The sequence below is a fragment of the Leptodactylus fuscus genome, chromosome 1 (assembly GCF_031893055.1).
Source record: "Leptodactylus fuscus isolate aLepFus1 chromosome 1, aLepFus1.hap2, whole genome shotgun sequence".
NCBI classification, from domain to species: domain Eukaryota; kingdom Metazoa; phylum Chordata; class Amphibia; order Anura; family Leptodactylidae; genus Leptodactylus; species Leptodactylus fuscus.
Window position 1 is genome coordinate 136,044,525 of NC_134265.1, and position 25,989 is coordinate 136,070,513.

The 25,989-nt window shown below is 44.3% G+C and overlaps 1 protein-coding gene across 1 annotated transcript in view; it reads left to right on the forward strand.

The window, feature by feature from the left end:
• The window catches only part of CDC42SE2 (CDC42 small effector 2), a 73,423-nt gene that overhangs the window by 14,165 nt on the left and 33,269 nt on the right, over positions 1-25,989 (forward strand). The gene's annotated exons all lie outside the window — the stretch shown is intronic.

Genomic DNA, 25,989 nt, shown 5'->3' on the forward strand with positions numbered 1-25,989 from the left:
CAGTTTGGACCAATTCATGGTGGAGGGAGCCTCTAACCAGCCCAGTTTGGACCAATTAATGGTGGAGGGAGCCTCTAAACAGCCAAGTTTTGGGAAATTCATGGTGGAGGGAGCCTCTAACCAGCCCAGTTTGGACCAATTCATGGTGGAGGGAGCCTCTAAACAGCCCAGTTTGGGCAAATTCATGGTGGAGGGAGCCTCTAACCAGCCCAGTTTGGACCAATTAATGGTGGAGGGAGCCTCTAAACAGCCCAGTTTGGACCAATTAATGGTGGAGGGAGCCTCTAACCAGCCCAGTTTGGACCAATTAATGGTGGAGGGAGCCTCTAACCAGCCCAGTTTGGACCAATTAATGGTGGAGGGAGCCTCTAACCAGCCCAGTTTGGACCAATTAATGGTGGAGGGAGCCTCTAAACAGCCAAGTTTTGGGAAATTCATGGTGGAGGGAGCCTCTAACCAGCCCAGTTTGGACCAATTCATGGTGGAGGGAGCCTCTAAACAGCCCAGTTTGGGCAAATTCATGGTGGAGGGAGCCTCTAAAAAACCCAGTTTGGACCAATTCATGGTGGAGGGAGCCTCTAATTAGCCCAGTTTGGACCAATTAATTGTGGAGGGAGCCTCTAACCAGCCCAGTTTGGACCAATTAATGGTGGAGGGAGCCTCTAACCACCCCAGTTTGGGCAAATTCATGGTGGAGGGAGCCTCTAACCAGCCCAGTTTGGACCAATTAATGGTGGAGGGAGCCTCTAAACAGCCAAGTTTTGGGAAATTCATGGTGGAGGGAGCCTCTAACCAGCCCAGTTTGGGCAAATTCATGGTGGAGGGAGCCTCTAACCAGCCCAGTTTGGACCAATTAATGGTGGAGGGAGCCTCTAACCAGCCCAGTTTGGACCAATTAATGGTGGAGGGAGCCTCTAAACAGCCAAGTTTTGGGAAATTCATGGTGGAGGGAGCCTCTAACCAGCCCAGTTTGGACCAATTCATGGTGGAGGGAGCCTCTAAACAGCCCAGTTTGGGCAAATTCATGGTGGAGGGAGCCTCTAAAAAACCCAGTTTGGACCAATTCATGGTGGAGGGAGCCTCTAATTAGCCCAGTTTGGACCAATTAATTGTGGAGGGAGCCTCTAACCAGCCCAGTTTGGACCAATTAATGGTGGAGGGAGCCTCTAACCACCCCAGTTTGGACCAATTCATGGTGGAGGGAGCCTCTAACCAGCCCAGTTTGGACCAATTAATGGTGGAGGGAGCCTCTAAACAGCCAAGTTTTGGGAAATTCATGGTGGAGGGAGCCTCTAACCAGCCCAGTTTGGACCAATTCATGGTGGAGGGAGCCTCTAAACAGCCCAGTTTGGGCAAATTCATGGTGGAGGGAGCCTCTAACCAGCCCAGTTTGGACCAATTAATGGTGGAGGGAGCCTCTAAACAGCCAAGTTTTGGGAAATTCATGGTGGAGGGAGCCTCTAACCAGCCCAGTTTGGACCAATTCATGGTGGAGGGAGTCTCTAAACAGCCAAGTTTTGGGAAATTCATGGTGGAGGGAGCCTCTAAAAAACCCAGTTTGGACCAATTCATGGTGGAGGGAGCCTCTAATTAGCCCAGTTTGGACCAATTAATTGTGGAGGGAGCCTCTAACCAGCCCAGTTTGGACCAATTAATGGTGGAGGGAGCCTCTAACCACCCCAGTTTGGGCAAATTCATGGTGGAGGGAGCCTCTAACCAGCCCAGTTTGGACCAATTAATGGTGGAGGGAGCCTCTAAACAGCCAAGTTTTGGGAAATTCATGGTGGAGGGAGCCTCTAACCAGCCCAGTTTGGACCAATTCATGGTGGAGGGAGCCTCTAAACAGCCCAGTTTGGGCAAATTCATGGTGGAGGGAGCCTCTAAACAGCCCAGTTTGGGCAAATTCATGGTGGAGGGAGCCTCTAACCAGCCCAGTTTGGACCAATTAATGGTGGAGGGAGCCTCTAAACAGCCAAGTTTTGGGAAATTCATGGTGGAGGGAGCCTCTAACCAGCCCAGTTTGGACCAATTAATGGTGGAGGGAGCCTCTAACCAGCCCAGTTTGGACCAATTAATGGTGGAGGGAGCCTCTAACCAGCCCAGTTTGGACCAATTAATGGTGGAGGGAGCCTCTAAACAGCCAAGTTTTGGGAAATTCATGGTGGAGGGAGCCTCTAACCAGCCCAGTTTGGACCAATTCATGGTGGAGGGAGCCTCTAAACAGCCCAGTTTGGGCAAATTCATGGTGGAGGGAGCCTCTAAAAAACCCAGTTTGGACCAATTCATGGTGGAGGGAGCCTCTAATTAGCCCAGTTTGGACCAATTAATTGTGGAGGGAGCCTCTAACCAGCCCAGTTTGGACCAATTAATGGTGGAGGGAGCCTCTAAAAAACCCAGTTTGGACCAATTCATGGTGGAGGGAGCCTCTAATTAGCCCAGTTTGGACCAATTAATTGTGGAGGGAGCCTCTAACCAGCCCAGTTTGGACCAATTAATGGTGGAGGGAGCCTCTAACCACCCCAGTTTGGACCAATTCATGGTGGAGGGAGCCTCTAACCACCCCAGTTTGGACCAATTCATGGTGGAGGGAGCCTCTAAACAGCCCAGTTTGGGCAAATTCATGGTGGAGGGAGCCTCTAACCAGCCCAGTTTGGACCAATTAATGGTGGAGGGAGCCTCTAAACAGCCCAGTTTGGGCAAATTCATGGTGGAGGGAGCCTCTAACCAGCCCAGTTTGGACCAATTAATGGTGGAGGGAGCCTCTAAACAGCCAAGTTTTGGGAAATTCATGGTGGAGGGAGCCTCTAACCAGCCCAGTTTGGACCAATTCATGGTGGAGGGAGCCTCTAAACAGCCCAGTTTGGGCAAATTCATGGTGGAGGGAGCCTCTAAACAGCCAAGTTTTGGGAAATTCATGGTGGAGGGAGCCTCTAACCAGCCCAGTTTGGACCAATTCATGGTGGAGGGAGCCTCTAAACAGCCCAGTTTGGGCAAATTCATGGTGGAGGGAGCCTCTAAAAAACCCAGTTTGGACCAATTCATGGTGGAGGGAGCCTCTAATTAGCCCAGTTTGGACCAATTAATTGTGGAGGGAGCCTCTAACCAGCCCAGTTTGGACCAATTAATGGTGGAGGGAGCCTCTAAAAAACCCAGTTTGGACCAATTCATGGTGGAGGGAGCCTCTAACCAGCCCAGTTTGGACCAATTAATGGTGGAGGGAGCCTCTAACCACCCCAGTTTGGACCAATTCATGGTGGAGGGAGCCTCTAACCACCCCAGTTTGGACCAATTCATGGTGGAGGGAGCCTCTAAACAGCCCAGTTTGGGCAAATTCATGGTGGAGGGAGCCTCTAACCAGCCCAGTTTGGACCAATTAATGGTGGAGGGAGCCTCTAAACAGCCCAGTTTGGGCAAATTCATGGTGGAGGGAGCCTCTAACCAGCCCAGTTTGGACCAATTAATGGTGGAGGGAGCCTCTAAACAGCCAAGTTTTGGGAAATTCATGGTGGAGGGAGCCTCTAACCAGCCCAGTTTGGACCAATTAATGGTGGAGGGAGCCTCTAACCACCCCAGTTTGGGCAAATTCATGGTGGAGGGAGCCTCTAACCAGCCCAGTTTGGACCAATTAATGGTGGAGGGAGCCTCTAAACAGCCAAGTTTTGGGAAATTCATGGTGGAGGGAGCCTCTAACCAGCCCAGTTTGGACCAATTCATGGTGGAGGGAGCCTCTAAACAGCCCAGTTTGGGCAAATTCATGGTGGAGGGAGCCTCTAAACAGCCAAGTTTGGACCAATTCATGGTGGAGGGAGCCTCTAAAAACCCCAGTTTGGACCAATTCATGGTGGAGGGAGCCTCTAAACAGCCCAGTTTGGGCAAATTCATGGTGGAGGGAGCCTCTAACCAGCAGAGTTGGTGGAAATCAGGGTGGAGGGAGCCTCTAACCAGCAGAGTTGGGGGAAATCAGGGTGGAGGGAGCCTAGTATTAGCAGAATTGTGCAACGCTTATGGTGGATGAGTATGAGGATGCGGAGGAATTGGAGAGGTTGAGTACAGACATGGAGTTTCATGTTGGGGTGCTTTACACAGGTGGGCACAAAAATGACGGCTCTACCCAGTGGTGGTTCATTTTTATCAAAGTGAGCCGGTCGGCACTCTCAGCTGACAGACGGGTGCGCTTGTCAGTGATGATGCCACCGGCTGCACTGAACACCCTCTCAGATAGGACGCTGGCGGCAGGACAGGACAGCACCTCCAAGGCATATAGGGCAAGTTCAAGCCACAGGTCCAACTTCGACACCCAATACGTGTAGGGCGCAGAGGGGTCGGAGAGGACAGGGCTGTGGTCGGAAAGGTATTCCCGCAACATGCGCCTATACTTCTCACGCCTGGTGACACTAGGACCCTCCGTGGCGGCACTTTGGCGAGGGGGTGCCATCAAGGTGTCCCAGACCTTAGACAGTGTGCCCCTCGTTTGTGTGGACCGGTGAGAACTTGGTTGCCTACTGGAGGAACTGCCCTCCCTGCCGCCAACGTCACATGCTGGAAACATCTCCATCATATTCTGCACCAATTGCCTGTGGCAAGCATTGATGCGATTGGCCCTCCCCTCTACCGGAATAAAAGACGAGATGTTGTTTTTATACCGGGGGTCAAGGATAGCAAAGATCCAGTACTGGTTGTCCTCCATGATTTTGACAATACGCTTGTCGGTTGTAAAGCACCCCAACATGAACTCAGCCATGTCTGCCACAGTGTTAGTTGGCATGACTCCTCTGGCCCCACCGGAAAGTTCAATCTCCATTTCCTCCTCATCCTCCATGTCTACCCATCCGCGCTGCAACAATGGGACGATTCGAAGTTGCCCGGAAGCCTCCTGTATCACCATCACATCATCGGACAACTCTTCTTCCTCCTCCTCCTCCTCCTCCTCCTCCTCCTCCTCCTCCATTAAACGCAGTGAAGTGGACAGATGTGTGGACCTACTCTCCAGCTGTGACGGATCGGATGCTATCCCTAACTCCTCTGTGTGATCTGAGTTATCCCTGATGTCAATCAGGGATTCTCTCAGAACACACAAGAGCGGGATTGTAAGGCTCACCATCGCATCCTCAGAGCTCACCCTCCTTGTGGACTCCTCAAAGACCCGTAGGATGTCACAAAGGTCTCTCATCCATGGCCACTCATGGATGTGAAACTGAGGCAGCTGACTTTGTGGCACCCTAGGGTTTTGTAGCTGGTATTCCATCAAAGGTCTCTGCTGCTCAACCACTCTATTCAACATCTGAAACGTTGAGTTCCAGCGTGTGGGGACGTCGCACAAAAGCCGGTGTTGTGGCACATGCAGGCGTTGCTGGAGAGATTTTAAGCTAGCAGCGGCTACTGTCGACTTGCGAAAGTGGGCGCACATGCGCCGCACTTTCACCAGTAGCTCTGGAACATTGGGGTAGCTCTTTAGGAAACGTTGCACCACTAGGTTGAAGACGTGGGCCAGGCATGGAACATGTTGGAGTCCGGCAAGCTCCAGAGCTGCTACCAGGTTCCGGCCGTTATCACAAACGACCATGCCTGGGCCCAGGTGCAGCGGCTCAAACCATATTGCCGTCTCATCGAGGAGGGCATCCCTCACCTCGGAGGCAGTGTGCTGTCTGTCCCCCAAGCTGATCAGCTTCAGCACAGCCTGCTGACGTCTACCAACGCCAGTGCTGCAACGTTTCCAACTCGTAGCTGGGGTCAATCTAACAGCGGAGGAGGAGGCGGTGGCGGAGGAGGAGGCGGTGGCGGAGGAGGAGGCGGTAGAGGAGGAGGAGGAGGGGGGTGTTCTTCTTGTGTCCCTGCCAGGAATGTTAGGCGGGGAGACGAGGTACACCGGGCCAGTTTGGGAAGCAGTCCCAGCCTCAACTACATTCACCCAGTGTGCCGTCAGTGAAATGTAGCGTCCCTGTCCGCATGCACTTGTCCACGCGTCGGTGGTCAAGTGGACCTTTGTGCAAAGCGCGGAACTAAGGGCCCGCCTGATGTTGAGTGACACGTGCTGGTGCAAGGCGGGGACGGCACACCGGGAGAAGTAGTGACGGCTAGGGACGGCATAGCGAGGTGCCGCAGTTGCCATCAGGTCCAGGAAGGCGGGAGTTTCAACAAGCCGGAACGCCAACATCTCCTGGGCCAGCAGTTTAGCGATGTTGGCGTTCAAGGCTTGCGCGTGTGGGTGGTTAGCAGTGTATTTCTGCCGCCGCTCCAATGTCTGAGAGATGGTGGGTTGTTGTAAAGAAACGCCTGATGGTGCCTTTGATGGTGCAGGAGAAGGAGATAAGACAGGACCAGGGGAGGATGAGGTAGAAGTCAACAAAGTGGCGGAGGCAGATGAAGTGGTGTCCTGGCTCGTCCTCTGGAGTGCATCGCCAGCACAGTCAGCAGTGGCAGTGGCAGAGGCAGAGGCAGTGGCGTGAACGGCAGGCGGCCTTTGTCCTGCCGTTGCTGCCTGCCACTGATTCCAGTGCTTGGATTCCAAATGACGGCGCATTGAAGTGGTGGACAGGTTGCTCTTCTCAGAGCCCCTAATCAATTTCGAGAGGCAAATTGTGCAGACAACACTATATCTGTCCTCGGCGCATTCCTTGAAAAAACTCCACACCTTCGAGAAACGTGCCCTCGAGGTGGGAGTTTTTCGGGGCTGGGTACGAACTGGAACATCTTGGGAGATTCCGGGTGTGGCCTGGCTTCGCCTAAGCTGCTGACCTCTGCCTCTGCCTCTAGCTACCCTTTTTGGTGCTGCACCTGCCTCAACATCCACACTACTTTCCCCGCTTGACATCCCCCCTGTCCAGGTCGGGTCAGTGTCCTCATCATCCACCACTTCCTCTTCCAACTCCTGTCTCATCTCCTCCTCCCGCACAATGCGCCGGTCAACTGGATGCCCTGACGGCAACTGCGTCACATCATCGTCGATGAGGGTGGGTTGCTGGTCATCCACCACCAAATCGAACGGAGATGGAGGAGACTCTAGTGTTTGAGCATCTGGATACAGATGCTCCTCTGTTAGGTTCGTGGAATCGTGACGTGGAGAGGCAGGTTGAGGGACAATGAAAGGAGCGGAGAACAGCTCTGGGGAGCAGGGACAGTTTGGGTTATTGTTCTGTAAAGCTTCGGAATTTTGGGAGGAAGGAAGACAAGACTGTTGGGTAATAGGAGGAGAGGAGGCAGAGTCTGACTGGCTGCTGGACAATGTGCTGTAAGCGTTCTCTGACAGCCATTGCAAGACCTGTTCCTGGTTCTCGGGCCTACTAAGGTTTGTACCCTGCAGTTTAGTTAATGTGGCAAGCAACCCTGGCACTGTGGAGTGGCGCAATGCTTGCTGCCCCACAGGAGTAGGCACGGGACGCCCTGTGGCTTCACTGCTACCTTGCTCCCCAGAACCATTCCCCCGACCTCGCCCACGGCCTCGTCCACGTCCCTTTCCGGGAGCCTTGCGCATTTTGAATTCCTAGTTAGAAATTGGCACTGTATACCAGTAGTAAAAATTGTGGGTGCACGTAACCCCAATATATTCTTTGAATTACCAGTCAGAAACTGGCACTATATGGCAGTAGCAAGAAATGAGGGTATTTGTATTCCCAATATACTCTTTGAATTCCCAGTCAGACAATGGCACTGTATACCAGTAGTAAAAATTGTGGGTGCACGTAACCCCAATATATTCTTTGAATTCCCAGTCAGAAACTGGCACTATATGGCAGTAGCAAGAAATGAGGGTATTTGTATTCCCAATATACTCTTTGAATTCCCAGTCAGACAATGGCACTGTATACCAGTAGTAAAAATTGTGGGTGCACGTAACCCCAATATATTCTTTGAATTCCCAGTCAGAAACTGGCACTATATGGCAGTAGCAAGAAATGAGGGTATTTGTATTCCCAATATACTCTTTGAATTCCCAGTCAGACAATGGCACTGTATACCAGTAGTAAAAATTGTGGGTGCACGTAACCCCAATATATTCTTTGAATTACCAGTCAGAAACTGGCACTATATGGCAGTAGCAAGAAATGAGGGTATTTATAACCCCAATATATTCTTTGAATTCCCAGTCAGACAATGGCACTGTATACCAGTAGTAAAAATTGTGGGTGCATGTAACCCCAATATATTCTTTGAATTCCCAGTCAGAAACTGGCACTATATGGCAGTAGCAAGAAATGAGGGTATTTGTATTCCCAATATACTCTTTGAATTCCCAGTCAGACAATGGCACTGTATACCAGTAGTAAAAATTGTGGGTGCACGTAACCCCAATATATTCTTTGAATTACCAGTCAGAAACTGGCACTATATGGCAGTAGCAAGAAATGAGGGTATTTATAACCCCAATATATTCTTTGAATTCCCAGTCAGACAATGGCACTGTATACCAGTAGTAAAAATTGTGGGTGCACGTAACCCCAATATATTCTTTGAATTCCCAGTCAGAAACTGGCACTATATGGCAGTAGCAAGAAATGAGGGTATTTGTATTCCCAATATACTCTTTGAATTCCCAGTCAGACAATGGCACTGTATACCAGTAGTAAAAATTGTGGGTGCACGTAACCCCAATATATTCTTTGAATTACCAGTCAGAAACTGGCACTATATGGCAGTAGCAAGAAATGAGGGTATTTATAACCCCAATATATTCTTTGAATTCCCAGTCAGACAATGGCACTGTATACCAGTAGTAAAAATTGTGGGTGCACGTAACCCCAATATATTCTTTGAATTCCCAGTCAGAAACTGGCACTATATGGCAGTAGCAAGAAATGAGGGTATTTATAACCCCAATATATTCTTTGAATTCCCAGTCAGACAATGGCACTGTATACCAGTAGTAAAAATTGTGGGTGCACGTAACCCCAATATATTCTTTGAATTCCCAGTCAGAAACTGACACTATATGGCAGTAGCAAGAAATGAGGGTATTTGTATTCCCAATATACTCTTTGAATTCCCAGTCAGACAATGGCACTGTATACCAGTAGTAAAAATTGTGGGTGCACGTAACCCCAATATATTCTTTGAATTACCAGTCAGAAACTGGCACTATATGGCAGTAGCAAGAAATGAGGGTATTTATAACCCCAATATATTCTTTGAATTCCCAGTCAGACAATGGCACTGTATACCAGTAGTAAAAATTGTGGGTGCACGTAACCCCAATATATTCTTTGAATTCCCAGTCAGAAACTGGCACTATATGGCAGTAGCAAGAAATGAGGGTATTTGTATTCCCAATATACTCTTTGAATTCCCAGTCAGACAATGGCACTGTATACCAGTAGTAAAAATTGTGGGTGCACGTAACCCCAATATATTCTTTGAATTCCCAGTCAGAAACTGGCACTATATGGCAGTAGCAAGAAATGAGGGTATTTATAACCCCAATATATTCTTTGAATTCCCAGTCAGACAATGGCACTGTATACCAGTAGTAAAAATTGTGGGTGCACGTAACCCCAATATATTCTTTGAATTCCCAGTCAGAAACTGGCACTATATGGCAGTAGCAAGAAATGAGGGTATTTGTATTCCCAATATACTCTTTGAATTCCCAGTCAGACAATGGCACTGTATACCAGTAGTAAAAATTGTGGGTGCACGTAACCCCAATATATTCTTTGAATTACCAGTCAGAAACTGGCACTATATGGCAGTAGCAAGAAATGAGGGTATTTATAACCCCAATATATTCTTTGAATTCCCAGTCAGACAATGGCACTGTATACCAGTAGTAAAAATTGTGGGTGCACGTAACCCCAATATATTCTTTGAATTCCCAGTCAGAAACTGGCACTATATGGCAGTAGCAAGAAATGAGGGTATTTGTATTCCCAATATACTCTTTGAATTCCCAGTCAGACAATGGCACTGTATACCAGTAGTAAAAATTGTGGGTGCACGTAACCCCAATATATTCTTTGAATTCCCAGTCAGACACTGGCACTATATGGCAGTAGCAAGAAATGAGGGTATTTGTATTCCCAATATATTCTTTGAATTCCCAGTCAGACAATGGCACTGTATACCAGTAGTAAAAATTGTGGGTGCACGTAACCCCAATATATTCTTTGAATTACCAGTCAGAAACTGGCACTATATGGCAGTAGCAAGAAATGAGGGTATTTATAACCCCAATATATTCTTTGAATTCCCAGTCAGACAATGGCACTGTATACCAGTAGTAAAAATTGTGGGTGCACGTAACCCCAATATATTCTTTGAATTCCCAGTCAGAAACTGGCACTATATGGCAGTAGCAAGAAATGAGGGTATTTGTATTCCCAATATACTCTTTGAATTCCCAGTCAGACAATGGCACTGTATACCAGTAGCAAAAATTGTGGGTGCACGTAACCCCAATATATTCTTTGAATTCCCAGTCAGAAACTGGCACTATATGGCAGTAGCAAGAAATGAGGGTATTTATAACCCCAATATATTCTTTGAATTCCCAGTCAGACAATGGCACTGTATACCAGTAGTAAAAATTGTGGGTGCACGTAACCCCAATATATTCTTTGAATTCCCAGTCAGAAACTGGCACTATATGGCAGTAGCAAGAAATGAGGGTATTTGTATTCCCAATATACTCTATGAATTCCCAGTCAGACAATGGCACTGTATACCAGTAGTAAAAATTGTGGGTGCACGTAACCCCAATATATTCTTTGAATTCCCAGTCAGAAACTGGCACTATATGGCAGTAGCAAGAAATGAGGGTATTTGTATTCCCAATATACTCTTTGAATTCCCAGTCAGACAATGGCACTGTATACCAGTAGTAAAAATTGTGGGTGCACGTAACCCCAATATATTCTTTGAATTCCCAGTCAGAAACTGGCACTATATGGCAGTAGCAAGAAATGAGGGTATTTATAACCCCAATATATTCTTTGAATTCCCAGTCAGACAATGGCACTGTATACCAGTAGTAAAAATTGTGGGTGCACGTAACCCCAATATATTCTTTGAATTCCCAGTCAGACACTGGCACTATATGGCAGTAGCAAGAAATGAGGGTATTTGTATTCCCAATATATTCTTTGAATTCCCAGTCAGACAATGGCACTGTATACCAGTAGTAAAAATTGTGGGTGCACGTAACCCCAATATATTCTTTGAATTACCAGTCAGAAACTGGCACTATATGGCAGTAGCAAGAAATGAGGGTATTTATAACCCCAATATATTCTTTGAATTCCCAGTCAGACAATGGCACTGTATACCAGTAGTAAAAATTGTGGGTGCACGTAACCCCAATATATTCTTTGAATTCCCAGTCAGAAACTGGCACTATATGGCAGTAGCAAGAAATGAGGGTATTTGTATTCCCAATATACTCTTTGAATTCCCAGTCAGACAATGGCACTGTATATCAGTAGTAAAAATTGTGGGTGCACGTAACCCCAATATATTCTTTGAATTCCCAGTCAGACACTGGCACTATATGGCAGTAGCAAGAAATGAGGGTATTTGTATTCCCAATATATTCTTTGAATTCCCAGTCAGACAATGGCACTGTATACCAGTAGTAAAAATTGTGGGTGCACGTAACCCCAATATATTCTTTGAATTACCAGTCAGAAACTGGCACTATATGGCAGTAGCAAGAAATGAGGGTATTTGTATTCCCAATATATTCTTTGAATTCCCAGTCAGACAATGGCACTGTATACCAGTAGTAAAAATTGTGGGTGTATATAGCCCCAATTCTATTGCTAGGGGACTTGCAGGGTATTTCTGGGGTGAAGGTGGGGGGGCACACCGTTGGAACGGGTATCGGGGTATATATCGGGTATACGGGAATACACTGACAGTGTATTCCATTCAGGATCCTGGGAAAGCTGGGTTGCGGCGATTGAGCCCGTCAGTGCCACGTTACACTGACAAGCTTCTCCCTGGAATTTAGCTCTTACAAGAGCTGTTGTGGTTGTCTTCTCCTTCCTATCCTAGCCTGTCCCTGCCTACCCAGAATCTAAGCCCTAGCTAGCTGGACGGAAACCTCCGTCCTCGGTGAATTGCAAGCTCAGAATGACGCGAAGCTGGGCGTCGCTGTTCTTTTAAATTAGAGGTCACATGTTTTCGGCAGCCAATGGGTTTTGCCTACTTTTTTCAACGTCACCGGTGTCGTAGTTCCTGTCCCACCTACCCAGCGCTGTTATTGGAGCAAAAAAGGCGCCAGGGAAGGTGGGAGGGGAATCGAGTAATGGCGCACTTTACCACGCGGTGTTCGATTCGATTCGAACATGCCGAACAGCCTAATATCCGATCGAACATGAGTTCGATAGAACACTGTTCGCTCATCTCTAATCACAATGTATCTGTAACATGAATGTGGCACTGGCATATTGTGAGACAGCAGGGTAATCCTGTTTTCACAGCAGAACCCAAACTCACAGGAACTGAACACTTCTAGATCGTGAACAATATAAGATGAATCTAGTTATCATAAATGTTTTCTTCATACTTTTGCTTTTTAATTCTGAAATTATTTATAATTTATTACATTTTGGCTTTGTTTTCTGTTATTTGCCGACTAGGATTTTGTTTATTGCAATCCTTCTTGGGTTGTGTGGGCAAAAAAAATATTTTTAAACTAGGCCTGGGGAGGTGAAAAAAGTAATACATAAAAGAAAGAAATATCATGCTTTCCTGTCCCTGGGTCCAACCTCTCTGCTGGGCTGTCTTCTCGAAGTGAAACACCTCGCCAGTTGTTAACAGTCACGTGCGGCAGGGACTTCTGCTGGAAGATTACAATGGACCAGCAGGACTGGACCGTGCTGGGAGGCACTGAGGAAAGGTGAATGTCATTTCATTTAAAAAAAAACAAAAAACTGCCTATTTGAATTATACATTTTGTGCAACTCTTTTAAAATATACAATGAAACCTCTCCAAATGTGACCCAGACCACACTTTCCATTTTAGCCATCTGCTTTGAGAAGGCCAACCCATAGAAGACCACTTTTTTTTATGCCATTTTGTGTGCTATATAGAATCTAGGTAAAAATGTTTAATGTAGTGATAAGAAAGTATATTAACGGGGTTAAAATATTGATGACCTGTGCTCCACTGAGCCAGGAATGTCTTTCACAGTGACACAGTAAACACCTAATTTATTCACAGGGAAATGATGAAACTAGAGATTTGATCAAATCCCTGAATTGTTTTAGTGAAATGATGAAATAATCTTGTTTAAGATATGAAAAGTATTTCTTTAGTAAAGCAGCATTATTACATGTAGAGTCAGTAATACAACAACAGTCACTGAAACACAAATTATTTGTTCGACACTAATTAACAAAATAACTAGGTACTTAAGCTGATATTTTTTTAGTACCTACTTCCATAACATCATAATTTTTTAACCATAATAGTCCTGTGTGTCCGGTCTTAAGAAATGTACCCCAATATTGTTTTTATAATATTACATATAAAATCAGCTTTAGCAGCTCTACAACATTCCTCCCTATGTACTTGACCATTTACCTGTATTTTCCTGCCTTTGTTTAAAGACAAAGCTATCCCATGTATAGTACATGCCATTCAATATACAGAAGTATTCCCTAGGAGCAAGCCATATACTTTCAAGGCTGAAATCTTATTGTTTATACGGCTGAGTAGTGGATGTTGGAGCTCATTTCCTAAAATTAGAAAATGTTTCCAGCACTACACAGGATATTCTTGCTTCTTCCATGTATACTAAGTGAATGGTGCAGTCTGAGAATTCCTACCCAACAGAACTGCATCAGCAGTTGTGATGATGGGTTATCAAACATTGATGCAAAGGAATCTAATGTAGCCAGCATTGACAATGAACAGGGCTTTGTTTTACATTTTTGTACAGTAATGAATTTCTTTACAGCCATTGTGCCATGATGACTCTGAGACACTTTTGCTATGAAACCAAAACTGTTTATGGTTGAAAACTTGAATAAGAATGTTACATGGATATGTCTACTACTTAATGTGAATGGAGAAGTAATTACCTAAAGGTTAGTTGACACGGGCGCAGAGGGGGTGGATTATGGTGCGGAATCCACATCATAATCCGCCCCCTCACAACGGTGGTCTATGGAGACCGCTAGCGAGCTGCCCGTTCTTCAGGCGGATTCCGTGGCTCGCTGAGCCACGGCGTCAGCCTCGCGGCAGCAACCTCTGGGGTCGGCCCATTCATTTGAGCCTACTGCGGAGGGTGAAGCCGCGACAGTCGTGTCAGGCGCATTTTGGTGCCAAAATCCGCCTTTCCGCTCCCTGTGTGAATGCAGCCTAAAGGGTCACCAGAACCAGTTCCTATTGAAGCATAAGCAGAGTTGAATTGCTGATGCTCACGTGAATAAAACATTTTTGTGCATCCGTTGTTGATCCATTACACCAAAGAGCTATGCTGTCCCGCTCCATCTTTGCTATGATTGACATGTACACTGCCTGACCCTGTCAGTCATAGCATGGAGGGAGCTCTTTGGTGCAGTGAGAGCAATGGTGACGCCCTGATTATACCAAGTGGCTGATTAACATGTATAGTTTGGGGACTGTTCTTGTGACCGACTCTCTTTAATGTGAACTTTGTCACAATGGCATCTGGGATTTATATATCTATACAGTTCTAACACTAGAATATTCATTTCCTACCTTCATCCTTCAACCCTAACTTTCTTCTGCTGAGGCCTTTATGTTATTGCCTCATGTTTTATAAGTGGGGGGATCAAAGAGATGGTTCCTGTTTATCTGTAAAAGAGAGACGGAGAAGAAGAGGGAGAGCTGACTGCTCGTGTTCACAGCTGTCTATATTATAATCTGTGGGAGTTAGGAAAACAGCTGAGCAAGTTTTTTTTGTGCATGAAATCCGCTGCGTGTGCACAATGGCCAAGCATAGAAGTAGATCCAGTTGTATCGTAGTGTTTTAGCTAAATTTATCAAAACCAGAGATATCTGTACTGTCCTAGTAGTTTACTACTGGGTGTTAGAGAAGGCAAAGCTCTCCATACAGATAAGATACAGTAGCTGACAGAATTCTTTCCCAACTCCCCCATAAACCTATATGCTCGGCTGAGTGGTGCACAATTTAATCTAGTAATAAGAATATAGTACTTTATCATAATATTTATGCCAGAGAGCAGCTGTAGAAGCGTTGTATCATTGGTGTATCACTTTGTTTTTCCACCCTGTATGCAGGTACAGCGAGGCCTCATCCCATCAGATTTACTATACCAGACTCCACAATACTTGGTGGGATTCTAGCTGAAATCTGGTGTACGGGGCACAAAAGATGTGCCAGCGAGGGAATTAAGAGTGGCATAGGAAACTCCTGAATAAATGCCCACCGTTGTTTTATAGAAAACTGAGTAAATATTACAATGTACAAGTAGTATAGATCTGACCAATAATAGGGACAGGAGATATATTACCAAATCACAGTCGACTACAGAGGTAAAGCAGAAGTAAAGGCAAACGGGGATCCTGCATGATATTTAGCATATATGAGCTAATTCATGGCTATAGAAAGTGGTTTCTGGCTGACTGCAGTTATTTTGGGATGGCTCGTGATGTGTGAGTGATCAGCCAGTGACGTGAATAAGATGTTACATGGTAAGAAGCGCTGGTAAACTTATTCAGGATCTCAGTGAATTTCCATTACATTGTGATGTGTAGTGATCACATGTCACTTCTCCTGATACAAAGTATAGACGATGGAAAACTGCTGTATCATAATGCCGGCGAGGTCACGTGATGAGATCTCTTATCTCTGTGTTATAATGCACAATAGCATGGATTCTGGAAAGTCGCTACATGTCCTACCTTGAGGGACAACTAGAAACTTATTGCGTTACTAAGAATAGATTGCTGGGCTGTGAGTTGAATATATAAGGGAAAACCTTTTTTTTCCCCCTCCTTTTGAATGTTATGTTGGGTGACTGTTCCCATATACTCATTGATCACATTGCATTTAGCTCAAGCAAAGAAAATGTAGCAAATATTAATCAATGTGTCAGTAGCTATTTGTGAGATGTATTGCGGCTGCTATGTAGTCCACAGTGATCCATGTATGTATTCTCTTCTCTACAATATATATGCTGTTTATACAAAAGGTTCTGGACGCTGCATGACAAAGGCAATGAATTCTGATATGGCCAGGAAAATGCTACATAGACTAGTCTATCAGATTTCTCTTCCCTCCTGCCATTTCTCTCCATCCCTCCCCCATCAAAAGTGCTGCGGCACTCTGTATTGTCACTTGTCACATTGTGATTAGGAGTGATCTAATCTTAGTAATATATCAGAGACTTGATCTGGCAAATGCTTATCCAGTATACAGCAAGATCCAGATTTATCAATGGTATTAAAATAGTGTAATTGACTGTTATACAAAAATGCATATAGTGGAGAATATAAGCATTGCTTTTTTTCCCCCCCTTTTGTCTGGGCACTTTTTTTTATACATTGCTTCATGTTGCTTCTCCTGCTGCTTGAGAGTTATGGAAAGGAATTTGCTGCTTTCTACATGTACAATGTATAGAAGACCTTATAGTAACTTGTCTCCTGTCACCAGCTCAAGGACAACTGAGGGTGGGTTCACATCTGCGCCCGGTCTCCGCTTTGTGGGTTTCCATCTTCTGTCAACAGGAGATGGAAATCCAGCAGTCAGTGTACGCCCGTGAGCGTCTTCTGGTCTCCGCGGTGAAACCGTTTTTGTTTTTAAACAGACTCAAAGTCTGCATGTCCGACTTAGTGTCCGGTTAAAAAAAAATGGTTTCACCGTGGAGAGCAGAAAACGCTCACGGTCGAACGCTTTACAAACCCATTAAAATGAGTGGGTTTGAAAACTGACTGCCGGTTTCTGTCTCCTGTTCAGTTTCTCGGAGACTGGGAGCAGGTGTGAACCCGCCCTGAGCACTATAGCGAGAGCCTGCACATGAGAACCTTGCAGAATACTTCTATAGTCAGATATAGATGTTCATTTATAGTTAGGGCTCGTTCACATCTGCGTTGTAGGGTCCTTATTGCAGGTTTCCGTTTCCTGAATAAAACAGATGCAGGAGACGGAAGCCTGCAGGAGACTTTCTCACCCATTCATTTGATTGGGTGAGAAAGCTGTCCGGCCGTGCGCGGCAGTGAGCGTTTTGCGCTCTCCGCCGCGAAACCGGGTTTTATAATCCGGACACAGAGTCGGACATGCACTACTCTGTGTCCGGATAAAAAAAATCCAGTTTCGCGGCGGAGAGCCTAAAACGCTCACCGCCGCGCACGGCCGGACCCGGTCTATGGTTTCCGTCTTCTGCCATGCAGAAGACGGAAACCATAGTACGGAGACCCTGAACGCAGGTGTGAACCCAGCGTCACTTGTTATTTGTTCTTGCACTTGTAGGCCCTCGCACTATCTTCAGTGTTTTATGGCTTATGTAGCTAAAGGGGTCTTCCCTTGGCCCTCCGTTCCCTAACAAGGCCTGCATGCCTTGTATTTTGTTTATTCATATATTGTGTTTTTCTTGGTCTGTTCCTTTTTACCCCTCCCTTGTTTTTATAAAAACCCTTAATGAAATTACACGTAAAGTCAGATATAGTGTTATTCAGCTTGTGTACATGGGTGCTTATTCTAAAAAGTCATAAAAAGTTTACTTTTTGTTAAAGGTAGTCTACCTCCACTAACACTCTGCTTAAACTACTAATATGCTGTTGTAGTGGCTTTTAGTACCACACTAAAAATACCTCTATTGTTCAGTTTTGCTGCTGAGAAATTTAACTTTTATTCCACATATATGAGCTGTTTGGTGCCATGGGGGTATGGCCATACCTCCTGGACCCCCTTGTATTTTTTTGAGAGTTCTACGACACTCCATAAACAGGTTGACAGCCGGCAACCCCCAAAAGCAAAGAAGTGCTCTGGTAGATGGTACAATGCCCCAGGTGCACCGAAGATCTCTTTTGCATATGAAATAAAAGCTGAATTTCTTGGCCGTAAGAATACTACACAATACAGCAGCATAAGTGGTTTTGGTGGTGGTAGATTTCCATTCCTATCAAGACGTCCTACCTATCCTACCTTCCTTTTATTTTAGATGTATTTGGGATCTAACCAATGATGTCCCTGTTGATATCTTTACCCTTATGGCTCTCTTAATTATTTTTTTTTTGCCTTTTACACCAATCTATAATGTGTGTGTATATATAGCTTTAGTTTTTACCTTTGTGTTGCAGTCTACTAGAAAGTGTGAACACGTTCTTGCAGTAAAGATTTTCTTAGTTTTGCAAGCCTGTTTTTTGCATACAATCACCCAGGAGTACTCCTAACCAAATACAGCAACCAGAAATGGTCAATTGGTGTCGAAATCTCTTTGTCTGCTCTATGTCCATAAAAGACTGTTTGAGTGCATGCATGTGTAGGCCCAGTGTGAAAGTTTTAGTAAAGCAGTTGTATGTGACTAGATGTGTCTGTCTGTACTCGGAGCTGGCTCATCACCACTTGGAGTGTGCTTGCATTCGCTGAATCGCATTGAGTATTGTTTCTATTTTTATGCTCATCATGTCAGAGAAATGAGTAAGAGCCTAGATAGTGCGGTGAATTCAGATCAGCAGGACGTCATGTATCCATGGCAATATGTAGTGTGGGAGGCAGTGAGGGGCAGCACTACTAGCCAGTACTACATGCTATTCTGCATGTGGACAACTGAAAGGTATTCTGCACTACCAACAAAATTCCATCATCAAACTGATAGATGTTATCAGGAATTTCTTTTAGAACTACCTCATCTGTATTGTCTCACAGTATGGCAGCAATATGGTGGTACCTATCCTACCCTTTACCAATAAAACACCTATGGAGCTGGTTTAGGTTGAAGTGTAGAACATAGGAACTCGCATTGTGGTTAAACGATCCTTTATACAGCCAAGTGGAGACTTTGTGGAAACGCAGTATTTTTTTGCTGCAGTTTTTTGAGCCAAAATCAGGAGTGGCTTGAAAAGGAATGGAAACTATAAAGGGAAGTTCTTAGACGTTTCCCTTCTGTTATATCCACTCCTGACATTGGCTCAAAAAAATCCGCAACCTAGAATGCTGCGTTTCCGCAACATGGGGTCTTAGCCTAGAAAAAAAGCAGAGGATTTGCTCAGAAAAATCATTTTCTAAGTGACTTGGATGCTTTGTGAAGCTTCTGTACATTTTTTTGCCATAATTGGCATGGCTGTATGGATCAAAGCACTTATCAATGAACAGTATACTGATACTATATAGTGTTTGTGTCCAAGAGGGCTATAGTGGGGGTTGTTACTATGGTGGCTGCATGGCATAAGATGTGCTGTGTGTGCCTACATATTCTGTTTCAAAGCAAAAACTTGGACTAGACAGTGAAAAGATGTCTCATATTTATTACCCAGCATCAGTCATTGTGATAATTTTTGTATATTTTTGACTGAGTATACGAAGTTTACGCAGTCTATTAGTAAAAGTGAGCCAAGAAGTGCAGAATCTATTAGACTCTATCTGCTCAGGAGGCTGAGGGCCTTCGGAGTCCAGGGGCCACTTTTTAGGGCCTTTTTCAACTCTGTGGTTGCTTCAGCCATCTTTTTCGGTGTGGCCTGCTGGGGGAGCAGTATATCAACCTGGGACAGAAATAGACTTGACAGGCTGATCAGAAGAGCCAGCTCTGTCCTGGGGAGCCCCCTGGACACAGTACAGGTGGTGGGTGACAGAAGGATACTCTCCGTGGTCACCTCCATGCGGGAAAACAAATCCCACCCCGTGTATGAAACTATCTTGTGAATATATTGTTTACCGTTAGTTGTACACAAGTGCGCATGCGCACATCTCCAATTTCACCACTATACAAGAAGCTCCTGTGATCCAATAGGGGCTCGCTTGGCGCTGGGATTTGTGCACATGCGCATTAGATAGATGGGTTGTCAGAAAGAGTATCGGAGTGAGCCTCTGATGCGCACACGCATCAGTCAGACGGGCCACCCGATATAACAAACCATTGACACATGCGCTATGGCCATTTCCGCTGGCCAGACAAGAAGTCCGGAGTGTGTACTACGGTGTCTTTCTGTATTTACTCCAGTGATAGGATGTCACGAAGATTGTTGATTGCTGTGAAACTTCTGTTTAGGTATGTTGGTTGCACCAAGATTATACTATACACTTTTTAATGTGGGTCTGAGAAGGAGCTATCGGAGGTCCTTCCTCCCAACCACGATCAGGCTGTATAATCTACATCAGACCAAGCAAAGATCACTCCGAACAGAAAAATAAATGATCCTGAAGTCTTCCTTCTTTCTTTCTTCTCTTCCTTTGCTGCTATGGACTCCTAGTATATCTTCTCAGCAGATGTGTGTCTACGTCTGTAATATATTACTGTGTATTATCCTGTATCTGTATTACTATGCTGCTGCAACCTACTGAAATGTCCCCACTGTGGGACTATTAAAGGGTTATCTAAAATGATTGTTATTTATATTGGAGCTAAAATAAAAATGACTACCAATTTTTTTTATTTTTTTTTAAAGTATGTATATGTAATACAAACTTACACTTCCAGAATAATAGAATACATTTGGGTATTGAAAGGAACCTTAATGATGTCACTCACATGCAATAGGATTCTTCTGTCTTGCTATAGCCCACTAAATGAATTGTCTTTTATTGCCAGGAAAAGAACAGAGCATTTGTTGTTAGTCACATATATAATGCTTCATTCATAGTCTTCCATATGAACAGCCTTTGACTTTGATACTTGTAAGTGACTATTGACTTGCAGTATGTTGCCTGGATTTAGGTGTAGGTGGCAAGAGTGAAGTCCTAGTACAATATGCTTTTCATTCTATATTTAGTGAGTGTGTTCCACCTACGATATCCCAAGTAGCCCACAGTAACTGAAGTGCAGTCTTCCCCTAGAGCTAAAGAATGCTAAGGCTTGTGAACCTTTGACTCTCTATGAAGGTGCACGTAAAGTGCGCAGGGATACATGCTACATCGGTAAGAGGCTACACTACTTCCGCCCACCAGTCACTTGTTTTTACGCCAACCGGGTATTTGCATAGTACACAAATATATTTTTTTAACAAAATGAAATACATGAGCCTGCCCCACAGCAATTATTCCATGATCTGTTGAAAGTCCCATATATAGATATACCCTTTGTATAGGTCAGTGCCATCCTACCCAATAGACAAATGTAACGTACTTATCTCTGTCTAGATCATCTGGAGAGAAGTGGGGTTTTTGTTTGCATTCATGGCTCATCGACAGGATGTGGAATTCGCTCAGTTGTCTGTTTCGCACATGTATTGAGGTACCGTGTCCAAAGCCACTGAGATTGGAAGCTTGAAGCTTTTGGATTGCGGTTATGCAAGTGAAGAATGTCTGTACATTCCATAACTATTATAAATGGGTCATTTTATAACAGAAAACTGACAAGGAAGATTTGGTTTGGGTATGTTCATTGTCTATTTTATTTTTTGATTTCCTAAGATTATGTGATACCATTGACTTTACTTGTTACGTCGCATTCTCCAATACCAGTTCTCTCAATCTTCCTAAAGAATGTTTGTAAGATTGTGATGGCTTACTGAATGCGCCTGAAATGCATTGTCTGGATGTAAAACAAACATCACTCTAGAACAGGGGTAGGCAACCTTCAGCACTCCAGATGTTGTCAAACTACAACTCCCAGCATGCATACTTACTCTGCTGTTCTTGGAACTCCCATGGAAGTGAATGGAGCATGTTGGGAGTTGTAGTTTCACTGCAGCTGGAGTTTCAAAGGTTGCCAACCCCTGGACTAGCAGGTGTCACATGACATGTTATTGTAGATGGCATGTCAAGACCTAGCTTTTCAGATACATTTTGTAGGAACTAAGGTGTCAGTGACAGAATGGAAGAGAAATTTGTGAGTACAATGAAAACAATGGGGGGAATTTATCAAGTCCTGTATACCAGAATTCTGTTATCAGAAGGTCACAAAATGCTTTGTTTTTGTTTCATGTGCAAACATTTGTGACATTTTACATTTTTAAACCTCTTACTACACTAGAGGTAGGCATAAAAAGTACAGTAACATGTTGAGACGTATTAGTCTCAAAATTGCCCCAAAATTGTCACATTGTGTATTGTTTGATAAATTTGGCAGAAGTTAAAAGGGTTGTCCAGGCAAAAATCATCAAGCCGTTTAAGTTTTCAATAGGTGGCAGTGAAGAAAAAAAAAAATCATACTCTCCTTTTCCTGGTGCTCCAGTGCCTCCCTGTGCGGTCTGGTCTTTACGGTCCCATGCTGACATGTGGCGGAAGTCTCAGCCACAGTTGACCGCTGAGGCCAATCGGATCAGCCGATCCGAACAGCACGCTCGCATAGAAATGAATGGACGTAGCCAGCACGCGGGGGGTTAAGCGGCCGGCCGCCGTCAAAGCGGAAGTACCAGGTGCATCCATTCATTTCTATGGAGCGTGCTGTTCGGATCGGCTGATCCGAACAGTACTAGCTCATCTCTAGTCACTACCTGTGACATTGTGGGTCTCTTTTTCTTCAAGTGACCACTGAGGCCAATAAAGAGCTTCACCAGAGCAGCAGGATCGGAACGTGCCAGAAAGACACTGGAGCATCAGGGAAAGGTGAATATTTTTATTTATTTTTTTTTATTTTTTTTAAACCTCCCACAGTTTTCCAGGTATTAAAAAAAAAAAAAAAAAAACACGAGGACTCCTCCAAAACTGGCTTTTAAAATTCTCCTCATGATAAGTTTTATAAATATATTAATTCATAATATCTACTTTCTTGCTGTTGTTATGGCTATTAATATTGACATTTTACATTTGTAAGATCTTGTTCATCTTCTCAAGGCTTAAGTTTGGGATCATTTGCGACCAGATACCTAGTGGTGATGACTTGACTTCTGACGAACAAAATGACTTTATTGTAGTCCAGGCCGCTATAAATATTAGATGGTCAGTGGGTTTGGTTGACTGTCTTAAAGATGGTTGTGTGTTGATGGTTTTTTTCTTTCTATAGTCATGTATATTCTTTGCACCTGGCCATGACGTTGACCTAGAAATATTTGCACAACATTTAGTGCCTCCCTAGTTGTTTCCCCTGACAAACAAGGCACTGTTTGTTTGTAGACGTGTTGTTCTTGTAAGATGTCCCAGCTCGTGACCGCATGAACACTATCACACAGCACTGGACTGCAGTTTTTGGAGCAGGTTATCGGTTCTTGCAGCCACTGAATTGTTTTTCGAGGAGCGATAAATTGTCCCTGTATTGCTGGTAGATGGTAAAACATTGATTTGGTGTATTTTTTATTTCCTCTCGACAGAAGGATATGTTTTTCTCTGCTCCATTCACCGCGTCACTTCCCTATCTATCTGCTAGTGTATCCATCTGCTAGGCTTATGCTTCTTTCTTTCTAGCTGTTTTGTATTAGATTTCTGCACTTATAATAGAAAAAAAATAGAGAAAAAAAGCCACTTAGTGCCTTTGAACCAAAGATGCTGGAACAGATGTCTTCCGCTGCATTGATATCTGACCAGCAGTCGTTGGCATAGATCCTGGTTCTATAGGGACACCAGACACAGTCAGTATAGATTTCCGGGAAGTTCTTCTGATTCCATGTAAATATGGTTTGATAGGTTAATGCGCACATGCACGTGTGCCCCATAAGCCTATTCTCTGCACTCTATATCATCATTTCAGCAGTGAAATTTCACTGTATATTTCTTTATACATTTGTTCTTCTCTTTTTTGTTTTTATTGCATGTCCGTGGAGACAGATATACTATTGGTGGGAACGAGGGGCCAGACATGTCAGTTATCACAGTGACTGCCCTTAAGTGTTGTTTTCTAAAAGGCTTTTTCTGAGCTAAAAATATTGCTGACCAATCCTAAAGATAGGCGACTAATATCAGATCTGTGGGGGTCTGACACCCCCATTCATCAGCTGTTCTCAGCAGCTAACACTCAGAGAATGAAACAGTAAGAAAACAGCTATGTTCTCTGTGTGTTGGCCAGAGCAGGTACTGCAGACTAGATCCCATTCATCTGAATGGGAGCCAAGCTGCAATGGCTCAGTTCCACAAGTACACAGAGAAAAGCGCTTCCTGCACTATTATCTGTATCAGCCATTTGGAACAGCCAATCAATGAGGATTCTGGGTGTCCAACCCCCACAGATCTGATATCGGTCGCCTATTTTAATGAAAAGTCATCAATATGTTTTTTGTATGTTTGTCTTACCTATAATAAAGAGCACTTTTTTAATACATTTGTTTGGTATGTTCTTTTGCCTTTATACACACTCCCTGCTTCTTTTCCTTTGTTATACCAGTTGGGGGCATGTCCTTATATACTGTAGTCTGACACAATACAGTCAGTGCTATGTTGTCAATGGGTAATCTCACAGTAATGTAAAGGTAGGTTCATGCTATTGTTGGAAATCTGTTATGATAGGATCCACCTATCATGACACCTCTGCAGTGCCACAGGCTGATGGGCGCCCATGGCACATTGCAGCATTGATGCCATCATTCATGCAAAAGGAGCCCGACCAAGTATTTAGGGCATTTACTGGACAGACTTGGCCAACATTTCTGTGTTATTTTTTGTTGGTCTATAATATTCTACTTTTCTGAGATAACTTTTGGGTTTTCCTTGGCTCTAAGCCATAATCATCAACATTAATATAAAGAAACACTTGGAAAAGTTCAATCTGTTTGTAATGACTCAATATGATATATGGGTTTCACTTTTTCAATTGATTTACTAAAAAAAAAAAAAAAAAAAAAAAAAAGATGGGCCACACGGTGGCTCAGTGGTTAGCACTGCAGCCTTGCAGCGCTGGAATCCTGGTGTTCAAATCCCGCCAAGGGCATAAAACCATCTGCAAGGAGTTTGTATGTTCTCCCCGTGTTTGCATGGATTTCCATCCCATATTCCAAAAAAGACATACTGATAGGGAAAAATGTACATTGTGAGCTCTGTGGGGCTCACAATCTACAAAAAAAAAAAAAACTTTTTGATGACATTCTAATTTATTGAGATGCACTAGAATTAGAGATGAGCGAACACTGTTCGGATCAGCCGATGCGAACACTGTTCGGATCAGCCGATCCGAACAGCACGCTCCCATAGAAATGAATGGAAGCACCTATGATGCTGACTTTGCCGGCGGCCGGCGTCACAGGTGCTTCCATTCATTTCTATGGGAGCGTGCTGTTCGGATCAGCTGATCCGAACAGTGTTCGCTGATCTGTAACTAGAATGTATATTCATTTCAATAGGGTGATGGTGAAATGGGTACCCCTGGAGAATAAAGGATCTGGGATATTGAAATCCATCACGTCCCATTACTGTATGCTTATTTCAGCAAAAATAAATCCTGCTATTCCCTGTAATGGAGTTGCGTGTTGGATCACTGTTTACACACCACAGTAGACCTAATGGTCATTGTCAGGTCAGATATTTTATGGCAAATAAAATAGTCTTTAGTTTAATTTTAACACCTTTAGTCTATTTGTGGGCCAAAAACTTTTCTTATACTGCTTCCATTTAAATGGTGATAGCCACTTCTTCACTGTCTGGAATCTCATGTGCACGGGGTTCTCAGGTGGTCGGATAGTAGAATATGTGATGTGACTGAGAACGGATGCAAGAAAATATTGAGGGTTCCTTAGGAACGACCGACGCAAATTCTGTAAAAAAAAATTATGGACTAAGAAGTGCACATCCGTTTATAGAACAATTATAGACAATGGGTTCTTACACTTGTCCTTTTTTTTACTGGACTGTTAAAAAATACGACTTGCCCAGTTTTTGGCCATTTTCAAGGACTGATGGACCAGTAAAAGTAAATGGGTCCATTTTTAACATTTCTCAGAATGGGTTTGCATCCCTGTAATGGCTGTTGAAATTGGTTGAGTGAACTGGGTAACAAAAAACAAATTGATGACAAACTGTAAAACAGGCATTAAAAACTGGACAC